At 38.1% G+C, this 19,706-nt stretch overlaps 1 protein-coding gene across 4 annotated transcripts in view; it reads right to left on the bottom strand.

Annotated features, from left to right (window-relative positions):
- Positions 1 to 10,196, bottom strand: part of LOC121385184 (keratin, type I cytoskeletal 9-like) — a 27,431-nt gene extending 17,235 nt beyond the window's left edge. Inside the window, exons 1-2 of one of the 4 annotated variants that reach the window (XM_041515748.1) lie at positions 9,917 to 10,175; positions 6,820 to 6,985 (exon numbers count right to left, since the gene is read on the bottom strand). The gene's annotated coding sequence lies outside the window, so the exon portion shown is untranslated. Of the gene's footprint in view, positions 1 to 6,819; positions 7,181 to 9,916 lie in introns of those variants that run through there. The other 3 variants (XM_041515751.1, XM_041515747.1, XM_041515749.1) reach the window with 3 other exon arrangements.
- Positions 10,197 to 19,706: the final 9,510 nt, after the last annotated feature.

Raw genomic sequence — 19,706 nt, 5'->3', positions numbered from 1 at the left:
GAACCGAAGAATTTTTTTTTGGTGTATATTAAATTGATGCTGATCACCATATAGGCCTACCTTATTTTGACACCAACAATCGATGTGTTTGTGTGTGTGTGGGGGGGGGGGGGGGGGGGGGGAGTGCTGAGGTTTCGTTAAACATTCATGAATTACTGAGTTTACATTCCCATTGATTAGCTGTTTTGTTGAGTATTTCTGTCAAATAGTACGCACACTTTGTAATAAAACTGAAATTGAAGATGAGCCCAGGGGTAAAGTGCTCGCTTGATGCGCGGTGGGTTTGGGATCGATCCCTGCCGTGGGGCCACATTGGACTATTACTCGTTCCAGCCAGTGTACTGCGACTAGTATATCAAAGGCCGTGGTATGTGCTGCCCTGTCTGTGGAATTGGTGCATATAAAATATCCCTCGTTACTAATGGAAAAATGTAGCGGGTTTCCTCTCTAAAGCTAGATTCATACTTCTACACCGACTCTTGTTGGCGAGTAGTTGACTCTCTCACTTCAGCTTCTGTCCAAACCTAAGCCTCATTTTTCAGTGAACTCAGTGTAGTTTTAATACAGTTCATATTAAAGTTTGGTGCGCGTTCGTTCAATGATTTTTCGTTTGCAATGCATCGACCTAATAAAAAATTAAATTCCGTTTCGCGTGAGATCGGCAATCAAAGTATGAACTGGCCTTAAAGGCATCTGTCACAAATTTAAGGACCTTGTTTCTCTAAAAATGGATAATAAATTAAAAATTACATTAATTGTTGGAAACCAAAATCTAGCTATCGCATCATCTTAACTGAACCATGATGGAGTGAAATCCATGTCATCCCTCTCGGCAATTTTAGTTTTTGAATTATGGACCATTGCCATAATGCAATTATTTTTACAAAATATCATTAATAAATGAAGTATGGTGATTATAAGATGGCTGAATAAAGTACATTTAGTGACAAATCAAATTATATTTGTTCAGGTAATACTTTGTTAGTCCAGTAAATAGGTCAGTGGTCTGTGACAATATGCCTTTATGACTATATGTAAATAACACTGTATTACCAAATGTTTGACATCCAATAGCCGATGATTAACAAATCAATGTGCTTTAGTGGTGACGTTAAACAAAACAAACTTCTTCGTAGAATATATGCAAACATAATTCAAAATTAAAAGCTATATACACATTTTAAAAAAGAAGACAATCAAATATAGCAGAATTTTTTTTTACAAGTCAGTATTTTAATTTATAAACATTATTTCAAGAATTCCAAGCGTTAAACTTATTCAGCTTTTAAGTACGGGTAATATTAAATAATTTAATAATCTTGGGAAAGATTTAGGGCGGGAAAATAATCTAAGAAATAAATTATTAGAATAAATTATATAATGCTGTACAATACAGAACTTGTATTCAGGTAACACTATAATATATTTTACCTCTGGCTATGCTTAATAATGGCATATATCTAATTAATATATTATTAGTCAGTGAAACTGTGACACGTTGAATTAGTTATTTATAAATTATATTATTATATATTCAATAAAGTAAATCACCCTTCACCATTGTTATCCTGTAGAGTATTAATTTATTTTATGTTTAAGTTTGTATAATGCCTATAAGTTGTTAAAGCGTAGAGCGATAAAGAATTTGAATTTCTTTTTAAATCTGTTGTCCATGTTCTCAGAATTCGCACGGCGTGATACTGTACGCTATTGCATGTATTTCGCAAGGGGTGACGCCGCAAACAGCATTTATGACACCAGCAGCCGAATTACCTGTACTCGTACTAACGTGGTATTAACGTGCCATCAACGTGCACCGACAAGCACCGTGCAGTGTCAAACTCAGCAGACGTCGGACTATTTTGCATAACTATACACAACATAGGGGCAGGACGTAGCCCAGTGGTAAAGCTCTCGCCTGATGTGCGGTCGGTCTAAGATCTAAGATCGACCTCAGTCGATGGGCCCATTAGGCTATTTCTCGTTCCAGCCACTGCACCACGCCTGTTATATCAAAGGCCGTGGTATGTGCTATCCTGTCTGTGAGATGGTGCATATAAAAGATCCCTTCACACTAATTATTCACCATCGGGTCTTTTTCCGCCTATAATTTAATTTTCACCTGCTATTTTTATTCTTAACCTACACCCTATGATTTGAGATGGTCCATTACAACCCAAAATTAAAAGCTTGTTTTGTTTAACGACAACGCTAGAGCACACTGATTTATTTATTATCGGCTATTATATGCTAAAAATTTGGCAATTCTGAGATATAATTCTTACAGGGCTCGAACGTAACGGCGGCAACGACGACAATTGCCGTCGGTGACATATAAACTGCCGTCGGTTGGGGGCGTCACCGATGGCACTTTTGTGCCGTCGGATAAAAATTACGTCCGTCGGTAAAGTTCCTGACCGACGGCAAAATGTATAAACATGTATGAACATTATCTGTCAATATTTAACACGGATGTTTGGGTCCTGGTTGGAGTTAAGGCCACCTATTTTTTATTAAATGGTTTACGGATTTTTTTCCACAAAATATATGTAGGTGGTCGAAATAAAAATAAAAATAAAAGTTTTGGATCCATTTTTTAATTATTTTTTTCTGTCAGAGGGAAAAAAAAAGAAATTTTTCAAATCCAGATTATTCATCATGAACACACACACATATATATGTTGCAAATGGATTTTGTGGTTGCATGTACTTTCTCATTCACTACCATTCTGCTTCCCGGGTTTTACAGTATTTATATCTCGTTTAAATAACTAATGTGGATATATTCATATTATTTCAAAACAATTACACTAATAAATATATAATCGGGGCGAATCGACTCACTTTTGGGGCGAAACGACTCCGAACGAATAAGATTTTAGAACGAACCAACCCTGGGTGAACGGGTCTAAGGGCGAAACAACACAGGGTTCGAAATGGTTTTAGGGCGAAACGACCCGGATTCAACAGAAATTGATCTGCACATGTCGTAATTTTACTGCTTTGGCATTCAGGCATATAAATACTGTATTATACATAGATGCTTATTGATTTATACTTTTGATATGTATTTATGATGTTGAATTAGTTAATACAGACATACTACGATAAACTGTTCAATTCTGCTACTTGAAATTCTGATTTCGACATGTAGCCGCTTTCCGCAAGTATCAATAACAACAAGAAGATGGTGGCCATGCACCTGTGCACCCGCACAGTACACGGCAAAGTCAAAACGCAACGTACTTCTGAATAAATAATTTAACAAAGACAGAATATGATTTGACAAGTATAATTTTGGGAAAAATACCCTTGAATTACTTTTTTTTTTTTTTTTTTTTGTCAGAACGGCGGTAAAAAATGGAGAAAAAAAATGTAGGTTTGCATTTTTATTTTTCCAGCGGGACTTTTTAATGAACTTCGGCGGATCCGTAAACCTATTTATTAATCAAAAACGACTGGTTAGTTAGTACCACGCGATGGAACTATATTTAGTCATGCGCGTACCAGGTGTTGTTGTATAATGTACGTTCTCACTGCAGTTTGCCTGCTCGCTTTCGTGATACGCCGCCCCATTTGTTGTTTCTGCGCCCCTCTTTATTTTTCGGTATCCTGTTATAATTTACAGCACCCAGCTCTGGTGCATATTTTATTAACACTGAAAAACATCGATCAGTCTGAACACTGGACATCAAAGGAAACAAGCGTTACCGTAACGTAATTTAACACTATTTTTAACAGCCTCTACCAGTATCCAATTGTATGTTTGATACACAAATAAAAGTTACATTTTATTTTAGCAATGAAAACATTTTATTTTTATTGTTTCGGCAATCTCCGACTGAACACCCCCCCCCCCCACACACACACACTTATTTGGCGTCAACTTTGTCACGTGATCAGAACGGTCATTCTGTCTTTTATGTCCACTAACTCATGTCTGATATTTTAGTCCTTAAGTAGTTTATTATTTGCCAAAAAATATACATTTTATAGGCATACAAACATATTTACAATAAAATAATACATTGTACACATTGCGGGGAATGGTGAGGTCTACAGGATAGACCTATTAAAAGTTATCAGTCGATAGTAAAATACAGTAATGAAATAAATACATAAATAAAAACATACTCATAAATCAAGGTTGTCTGTTCTATGTGTGGTAGCAGTTATCAAGTATTTACACAGTTTAATTAACTCTCTTGAGTTATCGGTGGACAGTAGTTGTGTTAATTTCTGAGTTGATGGTTTATTATAATAATAAGTTTTAATATATTTATCTCTTATAGTATAGTAGAACGGACAAACTAGAACAAAGTGATATTCGTCTTCTAGTACATTCATGTTGCAGAGATTACATATACTATTGCTTCTATCGATATGATGGTATCTGCCCGTTTCTATGGAGAGAATATGTGCAGAAAGTCTAAATTTACTCAAAATACGTTTATATTTCAGGGCGATAGGTTTCTGAAGGTAAGGTTGTAGACAAAAATTATTAACAATGAATTTGTATAGGAGACACTTTGGAGAATTATTAAATACAGCAAACATAGCCTGAATAAATTGATCTGTCATTCTCTGCTTGAATAATGATAAACATGTTCTGCTATTTTCTACATTTTGATTGTACCATATATGGCCAAAACCATTAGTGAGAAGGAGGTCTCGTACTTGACTAACCCACTTGATGGTACGTGGTTTTCTTATGCACTCGTCAGTTGCAGATTTAATTGGTCGTAACTGATGATTTTTACTTACTGTCATTTGTTTATTCAGCAAATTCCTTATAACATATTAGAAACGTTTATTGTTATTTCTATTATTTTTTTTTTTTTTTTTTTTTTTTTTTTTTAGGGGGGGGGGGGGGTATCACCGCTTATAAAAACGGAAGTGGTACTGTTCGTTATTAAAATCATTTATCTTGGGTGCAAATAATATATACGCTGTCTTTAAAAAAAAACGAAACTACTTTTTATCAGCTGACAATATCAATGCGATCGATTCACTCGATGAAGATGGAAATGAAAAACCCCAGAAAAATGTTATCCCAAAGTAGGGGATCGCTTAAAATTATCTCTTTATTATTTTTCAAATATCTTAAAATCTTTATTAAAATAATATTATTAAAACTTTGATCGGTTTAGCAAAACGAATACCCTTGAATGTCAGACCGACACTCCGTTTTAACTGAACTACGTTTTAACTAACAGTGCACAAAAGATAAGGCAGCTTGTACATCGTACCAACTTTTCAGTACCAGATATCAAGGGGCAAAATAAGGGATAGGTATTTCCTCAAAGTTGACCAACACACAACGATATACGGTAACGACACGTTCCTTTTTCGACATTTTTATTATTTTTTGTTTTTTTGCTTTTCAGGTTTTTTTTTTGGCTTTTCAGGTTGTTTTTTTTGCTTTTTTTTAATGGTGGGTGGGGTGGGAGCTGTGCGACCATCCTTTTTTAATTTTCACCCAGCAAGAACAGTGTACACTATATAAATGTAGGTATAATTTAATGGCATCCACAGAACAATTTTCATGTCATATTCACCGAAAACCTGAGCAACTTCGTCTCAGAAATACCAGGTTCCGTTAAACGTTAGCTTATGCTAGGAATCCATGATTCCATTTATAATAACTTCTTGTTTATTGAAGTTTATTGACATACATTGAAGAAATTTGACTAAAGTACATACAGAAAAATAACCTTTCTGATAAGTTTATTTGCTGCAAAAGTCAGTTTTAAAAAATTGCCATCGAAATACTCAAAATTGCCGTCGGTCGGCCCTTTCACCGATGGCAATTTGTTTTTTTAATTGCCGTGGGTGATGAAATTCTTAAGTTCGAGCTCTGTTCTTATATACTCGAGGAAACCCGCTACATGTTCCCATCAGTAGCAAGGGTTCTTTTTGTATGCACCATACCAAAGACAGGATAATACATACCACGGCCTTTGATATAGCAGTAGTTGATCACTGGCTGAAACGAGAAATAGCCCAATGTGCCACCGACGGGCATCGATCCTAGACCAACTGCGCATCGGGCGAGCGCTTTACCACTGGGCTACGTCCCGCCCCTACAACGCAAGTCGGCTAACCCTTCCCTTTTCCGTTATGTCTGTCTGTTTTGCGGCAAAGGAAACCTGGCCGTACCAGTAACCTGGTTTTTGGGGGTTTTTTTGTTTTGTTTTTTTATCTAACTCACTTTTCTCCGGGGCAGTACGGCTATCCCAGGTTTAATCTGCATAATCTAAAACATTTGTTCGAATCAGGGAAGACGAAGAAGATATTCACTTCAGGCAATTACCTATATATTACGTTTTAGGTGCCTGTATACCTTAAAGTTTAGGTAGTGTAAAACATTAATTTTTAGGCCGGTCGTTAAAAACAATAAGTATGCGTTCAGCAATTGCGGCCGATAATTGAAACAACAATAATCTAGTTATTAAAGCCAAAGTGAACTTTTAAACATTATGGGCAAGTCCGGAATGGTGATGCTAAAGATAATTGGGGAAGTTTTATTTTATTTTATTGTTGCTAATATCTCTCTCTCTCTCTCTCTCTCTCTCTCTCTCTCTCTCTCTCTCTCTCTCTCTCTCTCTCTCTCTCTCATTGTCTTTCTCTCTTTCTGTCTGTCTCTCTCCCCCTATCTCTCTGTCTTTATCTCTCTCTCTCTCTCTGCCCCCCCCTCTCCCCCCCCCCCCCCCCCCACACACATCAAATAGTCATAAATTGAAATGTTATTAGGTGCAACTAAACAAAGATCTCTCTGCTTGCTTCAAGTGTTAAGAGCTGCGTATGACTGCGACTTACACGCGTTAGGTCTCGTCCGTTGACGTTTTTATCGACTTTACGTCACAGTAGCCACAGGCAAAACAAGACCGGTGGAAACGGCACTAGAGTTGGTTTGAGAAGTTGCTGTGACACTGACATCCACTTCGAACTGACACAATAAAAGAAACTATTGTTTCGTGACTTTCTGAAGGAAAAGGAAAAAGAGGCATCGTAAAAAAAAAAAAAAAAAAAAAAAAACCTTTTTAACTGAAGATGAATTCCATGTTGTAATGAAGTGCCCTCTTAGGCGTACTGATCTGTGTGGTTCTTAACCATATGTCTGACGCCATATAAACGTAAATAAAATGTGTTGAGTGCGTCGTTAAATAAAAACATTCCTTTCTTTCTTTTCTTAGGCGTACGGGCTCCCATTTTTCCAAAGTCAAAGTTTGTTTTGTTTAACGACACCACTGGAGCACATTGATTAATCAATCATCGGCTATTGGAGAAAAAAAATTGTTAATTCTTACACAGTCATCAGAGGAAAAACCCGCTACATTTTTCCTTCAGCACTTTTCCACAGACCGGAAATCACATACCACGGCCTTTGACCAGTTGTGGTGCTCTGGATGGAAAGATAAAAAAATTAAAAACCCAATCGGCTGAATGGATCCACTGAGGTGGTTCGATCCTCCGACACAAGTATCACAGGCGAGCACTCAACCGAATGAGCTAAATTCCGCCTTGTGGGTAGAATAGTGGAGAATCAAAGAAAGAAAGAAAGGAATGTTTTATTTAACGACGCACTCAACACATTTTATTTACGGTTATATGGCATCAGACATATGGTTAAGGACCACACAGATCTTAAGAGGAAACCCGCTGTCGCCACTACACGGGCTACTCTTTCCGATTAGCAGCAAGGGATCTTTTATATGCACCATCCCACAAACAGGATAGCACATTGCATGGCCTTTGATATAGCAGTAGTGGACCACTGGCTGAAACGAGAAATAGCCCAATGTGCCATCGACGGGCATCGATCCTAGACCGACCGCGCATCGAGCGAGCGCTGTACCACTGAGCTACGTCCCGCCCCTAATATTTAGCAGAATAAAGTGTTTCGTATGTAGCATTATATACAAATCATTTATTTTATTGTTGCACAAATATGTATGGAGCGAAACAAAATGCCTGCCTACCTATCTAGATTTAAAATGGACAAACAAAAATACTTTTAATGATGGCTGCTGCTCAGTGTTGTTTTTCTAACAATTTATTATTTTTTTTTATATTTTTATTTATTATTTTATATATTTTTTTTTTTTTTTTTTTTTTATTTATCTCATTATTACTTTTAATATTTTAGTTCATTTTTGTTATTATATTTTTATATATTTATATATTTATTTACTTATAATTTTATTACAGTTCTGTAAAACCATTTGTTTATTGTAATAAACAATAAAATTCCATTGCATTTTCGCATTAGATATTATATGATATTTGAATCCACAATGGCATTATGCAGTAACATTTTAAGACCAAATGTAAAATGCTAATCAAAACGATGAATCTTAAACCAGTTGAATAATTTATGTTGAATTTGCTTTAAAAATAAAACCATATCCCCAAAACAGGTAACCTTGTCTGAACCCATTGTATGGAAGCAGAAAAATAGAAACTGATTACTTACATCATTCTAACATAATTAATTTGCTGGTTTTTCACCTTCAAAGCCAGGTTTTGGCCAGGAATGCGTACATTAATAGTTTTGAGAATTAAGAAACTTTAACAATCACTCACTATGGACGGTGAGCGCTCGCCGTCGTTCGCTAGATTGAATATGATATGACAGAATGGTTAAAACTTAATAAAAGTTAAAGAGTTTTTGAGCCAAACGTTAGACGAATGTGATATAATAGAATGAATAAACGACTGAATGAATGACTGAATGAATGAATGAATGAATGAATTAATTAATTAATTGAATGAATGGATTGATTAAATAATTAATTAATTGTTTATGCACACCCCAGCACACAAAATACATCGGCTATTGGCAGTTACGCATTGGTAACAGGCGTGCATAAAGTACTTGCTCGCTCGCCAAATGCGAGTAAAATTTCTGACAGACGAGTTAAAAAATGCAACTACCTGCCCGACGGTCTATCTGTCTTTTTTTTTTCGTTTGCCACGTGATGTTGATCACTTACCAAGTGCAGGGCCGTACGCAGAAATTTATATGGGGGGGGGGGAGGAGGAGGGGGGGAGGGGGGGGGGGTGCGTAATCGACGGTCTAAATGCCCGGAGTTGCAAGGAGATGCATTTTCCTGCATTTTAGGAAGTAAATTTGAAATGTTTCTTTTCCTCCAAATATTTTTTACACATCCACGGACGGACCTCGGCAGACTATTGGGGCTGTGTGTGGGGGGGGGGGGGGGGTGCGTACGCACCCCCCTCCCTGCGTACGGGCCTGAAGTGTTATTAGTAATGTTTTGTCAAAACATTTATATATAGCATTTGAAGTGAAGACACTGTATATTATAATACTGTTAATAATATATTGTTCTATGGAGTGGTGGACCAGTAGAAATTCTGGCCAGCTAGTAAATTTTAGTTGGTTTTGGTCCGGCGGGCTAGTGAAATATTTTCCATTTCTGCACCCCTGGGTAATTGCGATATGATACAAGTAGAAGACTACGGTACCAGTCAATTTGTTCGTGAGCGATCGGCCTTCTGAACTCGTCACTGGAGCCTATTTAACACTGCATAAAAAGACAGTTGGTTTTGTCCGTTCACGACCGTTGTGCAGTTTTAATGACGTGCATATTTTTACGAAATTATCCTCAGAACAATAAAACAACCAACAAAAACTAAACTACAACCGTGTCCGTCTAATGACACGTACTAACAGTCATTACTCAACTAATAAATCAGTTTAAACACAGAACCCAGTAAATGTTATAACCGACATCAAATACAAACACTCCTCCAAATCGATACATAATTAACGGTTTCATATTTCATTGTGGACAACTCATTCTCCGTAAAGAAAGATTAACTAAGCCTAACACCCGGAACCGTTATAAATTGAGAATAATTAAACAACGTTAATAATTGTTAACACACAAACCTTAAAGGTAAGACCGTGTTTCGATGAAATTTCCAACTGGGAACATTGGCATCAAACTCTCCGTTTTAGAGCGTGTACCTTCGCAAAGCAAAAAATTCGCAAACAATGAAATGTACTCCACAAGCAAGCAGACGATAAACCCGGTGAGATTATCTGTATCCCGAACAGTGACGGACGTCGGGTAAATATTATCCCACGAAAAACACTGTTATACCTACTTAGCGTACAGTATAGCCAGTAATTCTCTCTCGGCTACTCTTGAAATCATTCACCCCACAAAGGCATAAAGTCTCGATTGCTCATGCATGAAGGATCAGTCTACTTGCGTGTCACCAAGGGGTGACAGGTCCGTCAATCAACACGCAGACGGTGGTTAATTAATTGAATAATGTATCTCAAGGAGTTGTCTACCTTGTTTAATAATATTGGCATAACAGAAATGTATGATGTAGGCTTTGGCGGAGATATTTTCTTTTTCTCTTTTGTGACGGGTAGGAACGGTTATAAATAAACTTGGCTTGGTTCAGTTTTGCGTTGCTTGGGAGTAAAGGTTTGTCAATTAGAAACGGCACAAACAGCTTTAACGGAACAAAGGTTTCTCCCGACCAATCAAGGGGCAAATATATCTTTTGCATAGAGCGAAGAATATTTTGGTGCCTTTGGTATTAAGGTGTTACATTTTAAGTGATATATATCTCATTAATTTCTCCGCCATTGGCAGTGCTAGTCGTGTTTTGTTTCTATAACCGCTCCGTGTTTTGCAACACGATAGTCTGATATCTCATTTAGTGACTTCTAAATGGTGTGTGTGTGCTGACTTCCGTGTGAGGTTTGCGTGTGAAAACGTGTAAACATAATATGCATTATCAACAGCAGACACGGATCCAAGGGTCAAAATTAGATGGCCTAAAACAAGTTCATCGTGTATTTCCACCATTCCAGGACCGTACCCTTGGGGGGGGGGGGGGGGGGGGGGGGTTGCTTCTCTGAGAATCTCACTTTCTCTTGTTTTTTTTACTACAGAAAATAGCATACACATCTCAGGGTTTAATTTGTATAGTGATCAGGGTATGGCCCTGCATTCTGTTGTGAACTTTACTTTAAAAAACCGGCCTCGGTGGCGTCGTGGTTAGGCCATCGGTCTACAGGCTGGCAGGTACTGGGTTCGGATCCCAGTCGAAGCATGGGATTTTTAATCCAGATACCGACTCCAAACCCTGAGTAAGTGCTCCGCAAGGCTCAATGGGTAGGTGTAAACCACTTGCACCGACCAGTGATCCATAACTGGTTCAACAAAGGCCATGGTTTGTGCTATCCTACCTGTGGGAAGCGCAAATAAAAGATCCCTTGCTGCCTGTCGTAAAAGAGTAGCCTATGTGGCGACAACGGGTTTCGTCTAAAAAACTGTCAGAATGACCATATGTTTGACGTCCAATAGCCGATGATAAGATAAAAAGAAAAATCAATGTGCTCTAGTGGCGTCGTTAAATAAAACAAAACTTTAACTTTTTTTACTTTTTTACTTTAAAATATGCAGGAAACTGCATTTTAGGAAATCTAATTTCAGAATTTTCCAGAGGATGCATTGAATGAATGAATGAATGAATGAATGAATGAATGAATGAATGAATGAAACATTTTAGCTAATATTTAATATACCTACAACCTTAAAAATAATATATTGCAAAAAGAAAGTTGTTAATACTCATTATATTTGCGATTGTAATTGCAATGAATTATTGATTCCATCGTACAGCTCCTCGAAACTCTATAAAAACTTTGGCGATTCGCGCATTTGATCAATGTTCTACTGCTGACACCGTGCATAGTACATATTATATACCAGTATATGCGAGTAGAGTCTTAGTCCGTAGGAATAGAATTTTATGACGCACATGAATTATTTTCCGTAGCCAACATGTTACAATGGCAGCCATCTTAGGACATTTAGGAATATTTAGGCCTACTAGTACATTAAGTTATGATGCGATGAGAAAATAATGTCAAAATAACCAAACGAAGGAAATGTCTTGGTGTTACGGTATTTGGATAGTTAGATAGATAGATAGATAGATAGATAGACAGACAGACAGACAGACAGACAGACAGATATACATACAGATAGATAGATAGATAGATAGATAGATAGATAGATAGATAGATAGATGTAGATATTGATTAGATAGGTGGATAGATTAAATAGATTAGACAGCCAGCCAAATATATAGATTGATTTATTGCTTGTTTGCTTAATATATAAATAGACGGACAGAAAAGACTTATAGACAAACACCAAAATATCAATAATTGACTTTCGTTTTAAAACAAAACCCAGGAACTCCTCAAAATATCGTGAAAGGAGAAAATCGAATTTCTCAAAATAAACAGGGAGGAATCGCATCGCAAAACACACACACACACACATAGGCACGCACGCACGCACGCACAGGCACACGCATATACCAACACACACAGAGAATAAACCGGTCAATCAATCAATTAACAATAAATGTATGTTTGGATGTATGGATGAAAGAATGAATCAACGAATCAGAAGGTGGAAAGCTATTTAATTTCACCTCAGCACAAACATATATATCAGCCATTTGTGTGTAAAACACAGATAAAACAAATAAAACAATGGACTGTCAAATTGTAAACGTAAATACCTGTAAAGTAATATGAAACGTCCCATCTGTGAACGAGCATAATTATATGCATATTAGAGACACACACACACACAGACCAACACACACATACACATACACACATACACACACGCGCGCAGAGACAGAGAGACAGACCAACACACACATCCACACACACACACACACACACACAGAGAGAGACCAAGTAAAAGAAAAATGAAGAAAGAAAAAACAAACAAACAAACAAAACAACCCACCATAAACAATCACAATACCAATGAAATATCAACTCAATTCATCGTATTTCGAAACAGTTTAATTTTGTTTCGTTTAGAGCACATTGATTTAGTAGTCATCGGCTATTGGATGTCAAATATTTGGTAATTCTGACATACAGTCTTGGTGAAGAAACCCGTTACATTTTTCCATTAGTAGCAAGGGATCTTTTATATGCACTTTCCCACAGACAGGAAAACACATACCACGGCATTTGGCCAGTTGTGGTGCACTGGTTGGAACAAGACAAAACTCATCCAGTTGAATGGATCCACCGAGGTGGCTCGATCCTGCGACGCATGCACCTCAAGCGAGCACTCAACCGACTGAGCTAAATCTCGCACCAAGCATCGTTTAACGAAACAGGTGTATAGACTTGAGACAAGGGTATAACAGATTCTTACAGAAATGTTTTTAAATCTTAGAGTGCTTTCCGGAGTTGCTTGGGTTCTAGGATCGAATACCCACAATGGACTCACTTGCTGTTTATATTCTCGTCCCAATCAGTCCTCCATACCAAACACTGTGGTATGTGTTGTGCTGTCTGTTGCTGATAATGAGAAAACGTAGCGAGTTTCCTCTGAAGAAAACGTGTCAGAATTACAAACTGTTTGGCATCCAATAGCCAATGACCGGCCTCGGTGGCGTCGTGGTAGGCCATCGGTCTACAGGCTGGTAGGTACTGGGTTCGGATCCCAGTCGAGGCATGGGATTTTTAATCAAGATACCGACTCCAAACCCTGAGTGAGTGCTCCGCAAGGCTCAATGGGTAAGTGTAAACCACTTGCACCGACCAATGATCCATAACTGGTTCAACAAAGGCCATGGTTTGTGCTATCCTGCCTGTGGGAAGCGCAAATAAAAGATCCCTTGCTGCTAATCGGAAGAGTAGCCCATGTAGTGGCGACAGCGGGTTTCCTCTCAAAATCTGTGTGGTCCTTAACCATATGTCTGACGCCATATAACCGTAAATAAAATGTGCTGAGTCCGTCGTTAAATAAAACATTTCTTTCTTTTTTCCAATAGCCGATGGTTAATAGGTCAATGTGCTCTAGTGGTATCGTCAAACAAAATAAACTTTAGCTTTAATGGTGAATGTGTGCTGGATTCGCCTGTTTCGTGAGAAGCGATGTTAGTAATAACAATACAATTTCCATGGCGAGGAACAGCAGAAGACAGGAAAATGTATTGTGTATCCTACCAAATCAAATCCCATAGACGACAATAGTAACATGTGTGGCTAAAACGCCTACCTGCAGCGTATCAATCGACATACACACCACGGATATAAATACTACCACCCATCACCCTTAAAGTGAATCAGAAAAAACAAATGGGGGTCAAGCTGCTTATTTCTGAGATAACGGGTAGCGTCTATGACTACCCTAGTTTCGCACAAAATTTGAGTACTTTTGTTACAGGTACCCCATACATGTTTTAAGCACAAGACTACTTCACATAGTAGTACTAGATGAAATAGAATTCCATACAATCTTTGTCCAGGTGAAACTAATACTTTTTTACAAACAACACACTTACATTTGTCACCAATAACAAGGTATTAACTGCTCTATCAAAGGTGCATCTCGAACTTTGACCCAGCCGGATGTTATTTGGTTTAATATTACCTATATCAGGCCCGTAGCCAGGATTTTGAGGGGAGGGGGGTGTTTAGGCTTATTGTGAGGCACAAAGCGCCTTACATGAGGGCCCGAAGCGCCCGAGTTGCTTAGGGGTGTCCGGGGGCATATTAAAAAAAGTTACCGGTCGACACCCACCCACCGACCCCACATTGGCTACGGGCCTGTATATAGCAAAAAAAAATCTACAAAAGACATATTATATAATTAGTTATTAATCATTTGAATGTGTTGGTGTTATAATATCGTTTTCACAGTGGTCTGTTATATCAAGTTATAACGTGTTCTAAATCATGGGCGACACGTATATTTGTAAGAAGCCCAAACGGGATTTTGTTGTCAACCATCTACGTAACCACCATACTCCACTTATTAATGATATTTTGTAAAAATAATTGAATTATGGCAATGGTCCATAATTCAATAACTAACATTGCTGAGAGGGTTGATATGGATTTCACTCCATCATGGTGTAGTTAAAGTGATGCAATAGCTAGGTTTGGTCTGTAAAAATTAATGTAATTTTTATTTATTATTCATATGTAGAGAAATAAGGTCCTTAAATCTGTGACAGCATGTCTTTAAAGAGTTTCTGTTAGTCGATAACATCTTTAAAATTGCAGCAAACTCAGGAATGTCCCTTTAAACGTATATAAATTATTACAATAATTACTGACGATCTCTCATAATCCCTGTAAGAAATGCTTATGTACGCTTATGTTGGGCAGGACGTAGCGCGGTCAGTTTAGGATCGATCCCCAATAGTCTGTTTCTCGATCCAGCTAGTACACCACGACTGGTACATCAAAAGCCGTGGTATATGCTATCCTGTCGATGGGATGGAGCATATAAAATATCCCTTGCTGCTAATCAAAAAGAGTAGCCCATGAAGTGGCAACAGCGTGTTTCCTCTCTCAATATATGTGTGGTCCTTAACCATATGTCTGACGCCATATAACCGTCAATGAAATGTGTTGAGTGCTGTGTTAAATAAAGCATTTCCTTTCTGTACGCTTATATATTAATATATACTCTTCAAAAAAGTAGGGGAACCTGCAATATTAATGTTAATATCAACTATTAGACCGAACATACGTTTTGACCATAGACATCCTAGTAAAAAAACTTTCAGGTCTGTTTATCAACACACTGAAACACATTCCACAGTTTGCACGTGCATCAAGCAGTTGCCCCGTACACGTGCGTGGGGTGTCATTCTCGATTTTGACAATTTCCAGGAAGGTCGATTAATCACTGTGGAACATTGTTTCTGTCAATATTTTTCATTCTGTTGATCATACAGTTGTTGTTGTTTTGTTTTTAGTAATTTTTATTGTTTGAGTTTGCGATTTACTGATAAAAAACCCAGTCAACTTTCAAATTTCACTTCTGACCCCAATCGTCCTTCAAGATCTTTGGTGGTCATAAAACCTACTGTAATACTGAACTACCGGTTGTAAAGTTTGCCCAATTAATTCACTATTATCATATAACCATTCCCCACAGCTAATATACCTTACAATATTGGCAATTGTAAATTCTTGTTAGAGTTCCCCTACTTTTTTTGAAGAGTACATATAAACCAGAGTGTCAGATTGACATTACTTGACAAATTGAATCGATTACGATTATGATTACTTAAGAATGTCTTGATTACGATCACAATAAAATAGAAAGTAATCGATTACGATTGCGAATACACTGTCCAGTAATCATGATTAATTTTTTCCACAAATATGCACGTGTAGTGAGATGATGTTACCAATATGAAATTAAGGCACGCGTCGGCGAAAATCAGTGGCATGGTTATCGATTACGATTGCGATTACGTAACATTATCAAACATGATTATCGATTACCTTTGCGATTACACGAAAATTTGTAATCGATTACGATTACCCCATTTGTGACATCCTATTATTGTGTGTATAATAAATAAAATATGTGTGTGTCTATATATATATATATATATATATAGCTGAGTTAATACTGTATGTGATACGACGTGTTTGAGACATATCATTTCAACTTATTTTCGTGCTTATATCCAGTTAAGGTTCAACCACGCTGTCCTGGGCACACATTTCAGCTGCCCGGTCTGTCCAGGACAGTGGGTTACTTGTTAGTGGTTAGTGAGAGAGAACAGGGTGTAGTGGTCTTACAACTATCCACTGAGTTGTTAAAACTCGCTCTGGGTGGTAGCCGGTACCGGGCTGCGAACCATGTAACTACCAGCCGTATGTCCGATGACTTAACCACGACACCACCGAGATAACAAGACATTCTGCATAAGCTAGTAATCCACGATTAGTCACTTTCTCGTGTTGACTCAACCGAAACGCTGATATATCCACGACAGGTGACTAATAACTGGCAAACGCTTTTTTTAGCACACAGGTACATGCACATATGTATATGTAAATATATATGTGTGTTCACCTCTGCACCCGCACTGGTTCTTTGTGGCGGGGGGGGGGGGGGGGGGGGGGACGTAGCCCCGTTGTAAAGTACTCGCTTGATGCGCGGTTGCTTTATCAAAGGCCGTGGTATGTGCTATCCTGTTTGTGGGATGGTGCATATAAAATATCCCTTGCTACTAATGGAAAAATGTAGGAGTTTCCCCTCTTAAAACTACTAGTATATGTCAAAATTGCCAAATGTTTGACATCCAATAGCCGCTGATTAATAAGTCAATGTGTTCTAGTGGTGTCGTTAAACAAAACAAACCATTAGTGCTTTGTGAACCGAAACACCCGCGCGATTCTCTGTAATTAATACAATTGAAGTTTGTTGTGTTTAACGACACCGCTAGAGCATGTTGATTGATTAATCATCGGTTATTGGATGTCTAGACTGTGGCGAACGAAGGTTTCACAACAGTTCGGGTCATGCTGCCTTAAATATATACATACATACAGGCATACAACATACATACACACACACACACATACACACACACACACACACACACACACACACACACACAGAGAGAGACACACACATACACAGACACACACAGAGAGAGAGAGAGAGAGAGAGAGAGAGAGAGAGAGAGAGAGAGAGAGAGAGAGAGAGGAGAGAGAGAGAGAGAGAAGAGAGAGAGAAAGAGAGAGAGAGAGAGATCTTATTCGCTTTGAGCAGTTATTATTCATGTAACAATGCGTAGTGATTTGTACCCTATATAGGTGTTTGTCAGTGATGCTAATATCACTAAACGTTATTATCTAGACTCGGATATCGTTTAAGGTTCATATAGAGTGGATGCAGCTCGTGCGTGCGGTCTCACTGTTGCGTCTCAGAGCGTCTGCGGCACATAAGAGTAAGAGGGGGGGGGGGGGGGGGGGGGGGGTGAACAAATCCTTAAATTCGGGCAAAATGAGCTCTCCTAAAACCTTTTCATCGTGTGTTCTATCATTTTACCCATAACATTAGTTGTAGTTCTCCCTCAATATCTGTGTGGTCCTTAACCATATGTTCGACGCCATATAACCGTAAATAAAATGCGTTGAGTGCGTCGTTAAAACCATTTCCTATTTATCCAGATTCGGGCTTTTTCGTTTAATTCGGGAAAAAGTCGGCCTGCCCTCCTACAAAAAAAAAATGGCAGCCCGTACACCTATGACACCAACTATACACTATTATATGATTAGTTCATTGCGACTGGCTGCATGCGTGTTGTAGACACAGACATCGCACGCATCCTGTCTAGACGCTCTCATTTATTTCTTTTAATCGGACCGCACGCACACGCCGCATGCAGTCTACATCAGCCTTCAATTCGGGCAAAAATCAGCCCGCGTCCTTACACCAATGGGAGCCCCGTACGCCCATGTACACAGGTACACGTACCCATCCTTCTATCCCGAACTCTCGCACTGGCGAAGTCAGAGACTGCGCCCACTGAACACGCGAACAAACTGGTTTGGTTCGGTACATTTGTACTTTTACTTTGACTTTCTCGCTTGATAGAAACTCCTACACGAATGTTTTGTTAACGACTGGGCCTTTGTGAGAAATATATTCTACTGACGAAAAAAAATAAGGGAAAGAAAGAAATAAATGTTTTATTTCACGACGCACTCAACACATTTTATTTACGGTTATATGGCGTCAGACATATGGTTAAGGACGACACAGATTTTGAGAGGAAACCCGCTGTCGCCACTACATGGGCTGTTGCAGCTTAAAGGGATATACCCTAGTTTCAACCCGTGAAAATTAACACTAAGTTTAGTTAAAGGGACAGACCCTAGTTTCAACCCGTGAAAATTAACACTGAGTTTAGTTAAAGGGACATACCCTACTTTCAACCCGTGAAAATTAACACTGAGTTTAGTTAAAGGAACATACCCTAGTTTCAACCCGTGAAAATTAACACTAAGTTTAGTTAAAGGGACATACCCTAGTTTCAACCCGTGAAAATTAACACTAAGTTTAGTTAAAGGGACAGACCCTAGTTTCAACCCGTGAAAATTAACACTAAGTTTAGTTAAAGGGACAGACCCTAGTTTCAACCCGTGAAAATTAACACTAAGTTTAGTTAAAGGGACAGACCCTAGTTTCAACCCGTGAAAATTAACACTAAGTTTAGTTAAAGGGACATACCCTAGTTTCAACCCGCGAAAATTAACACTAAGTTTAGTTAAAGGGACATACCCTAGTTTCAACCCGCGAAAATTAACACTAAGTTTAGTTAAAGGGACATACCCTAGTGAAAATTAACACTAAGTTTAGTTAAAGGGACATACTCTAGTTTCAACCCGTGAAAATTAACACTAAGTTTAGTTAAAGGGACATACCATAGTTTCAACCCGTGGAAATTAACACTAAGTTTAGTTAAAGGGACATACCATAGTTTCAACCCGTGGAAATTAACACTAAGTTTAGTTAAAGGGACATACCATAGTTTCAACCCGTGGAAATTAACACTAAGTTTAGTTAAAGGGACATACCCTAGTTTCAACCCGTGGAAATTAACACTAAGTTTAGTTAAAGGGACATACTCTAGTTTCAACCCGTGAAAATTAACACTAAGTTTAGTTAAAGGGACATACTCTAGTTTCAACCCGTGAAAATTAACACTAAGTTTAGTTAAAGGGACATACCCTAGTTTCAACCCGTGAAAATTAACACTAAGTTTAGTTAAAGGGACATACCATAGTTTCAACCCGTGAAAATTAACACTAAGTTTAGTTAAAGGGACATACCATAGTTTCAACCTGTGAA

The sequence above is a fragment of the Gigantopelta aegis genome, chromosome 11 (assembly GCF_016097555.1).
Source record: "Gigantopelta aegis isolate Gae_Host chromosome 11, Gae_host_genome, whole genome shotgun sequence".
Classification (NCBI taxonomy): domain Eukaryota; kingdom Metazoa; phylum Mollusca; class Gastropoda; order Neomphalida; family Peltospiridae; genus Gigantopelta; species Gigantopelta aegis.
This window is presented reverse-complemented; position numbering and strand designations above follow the sequence as displayed.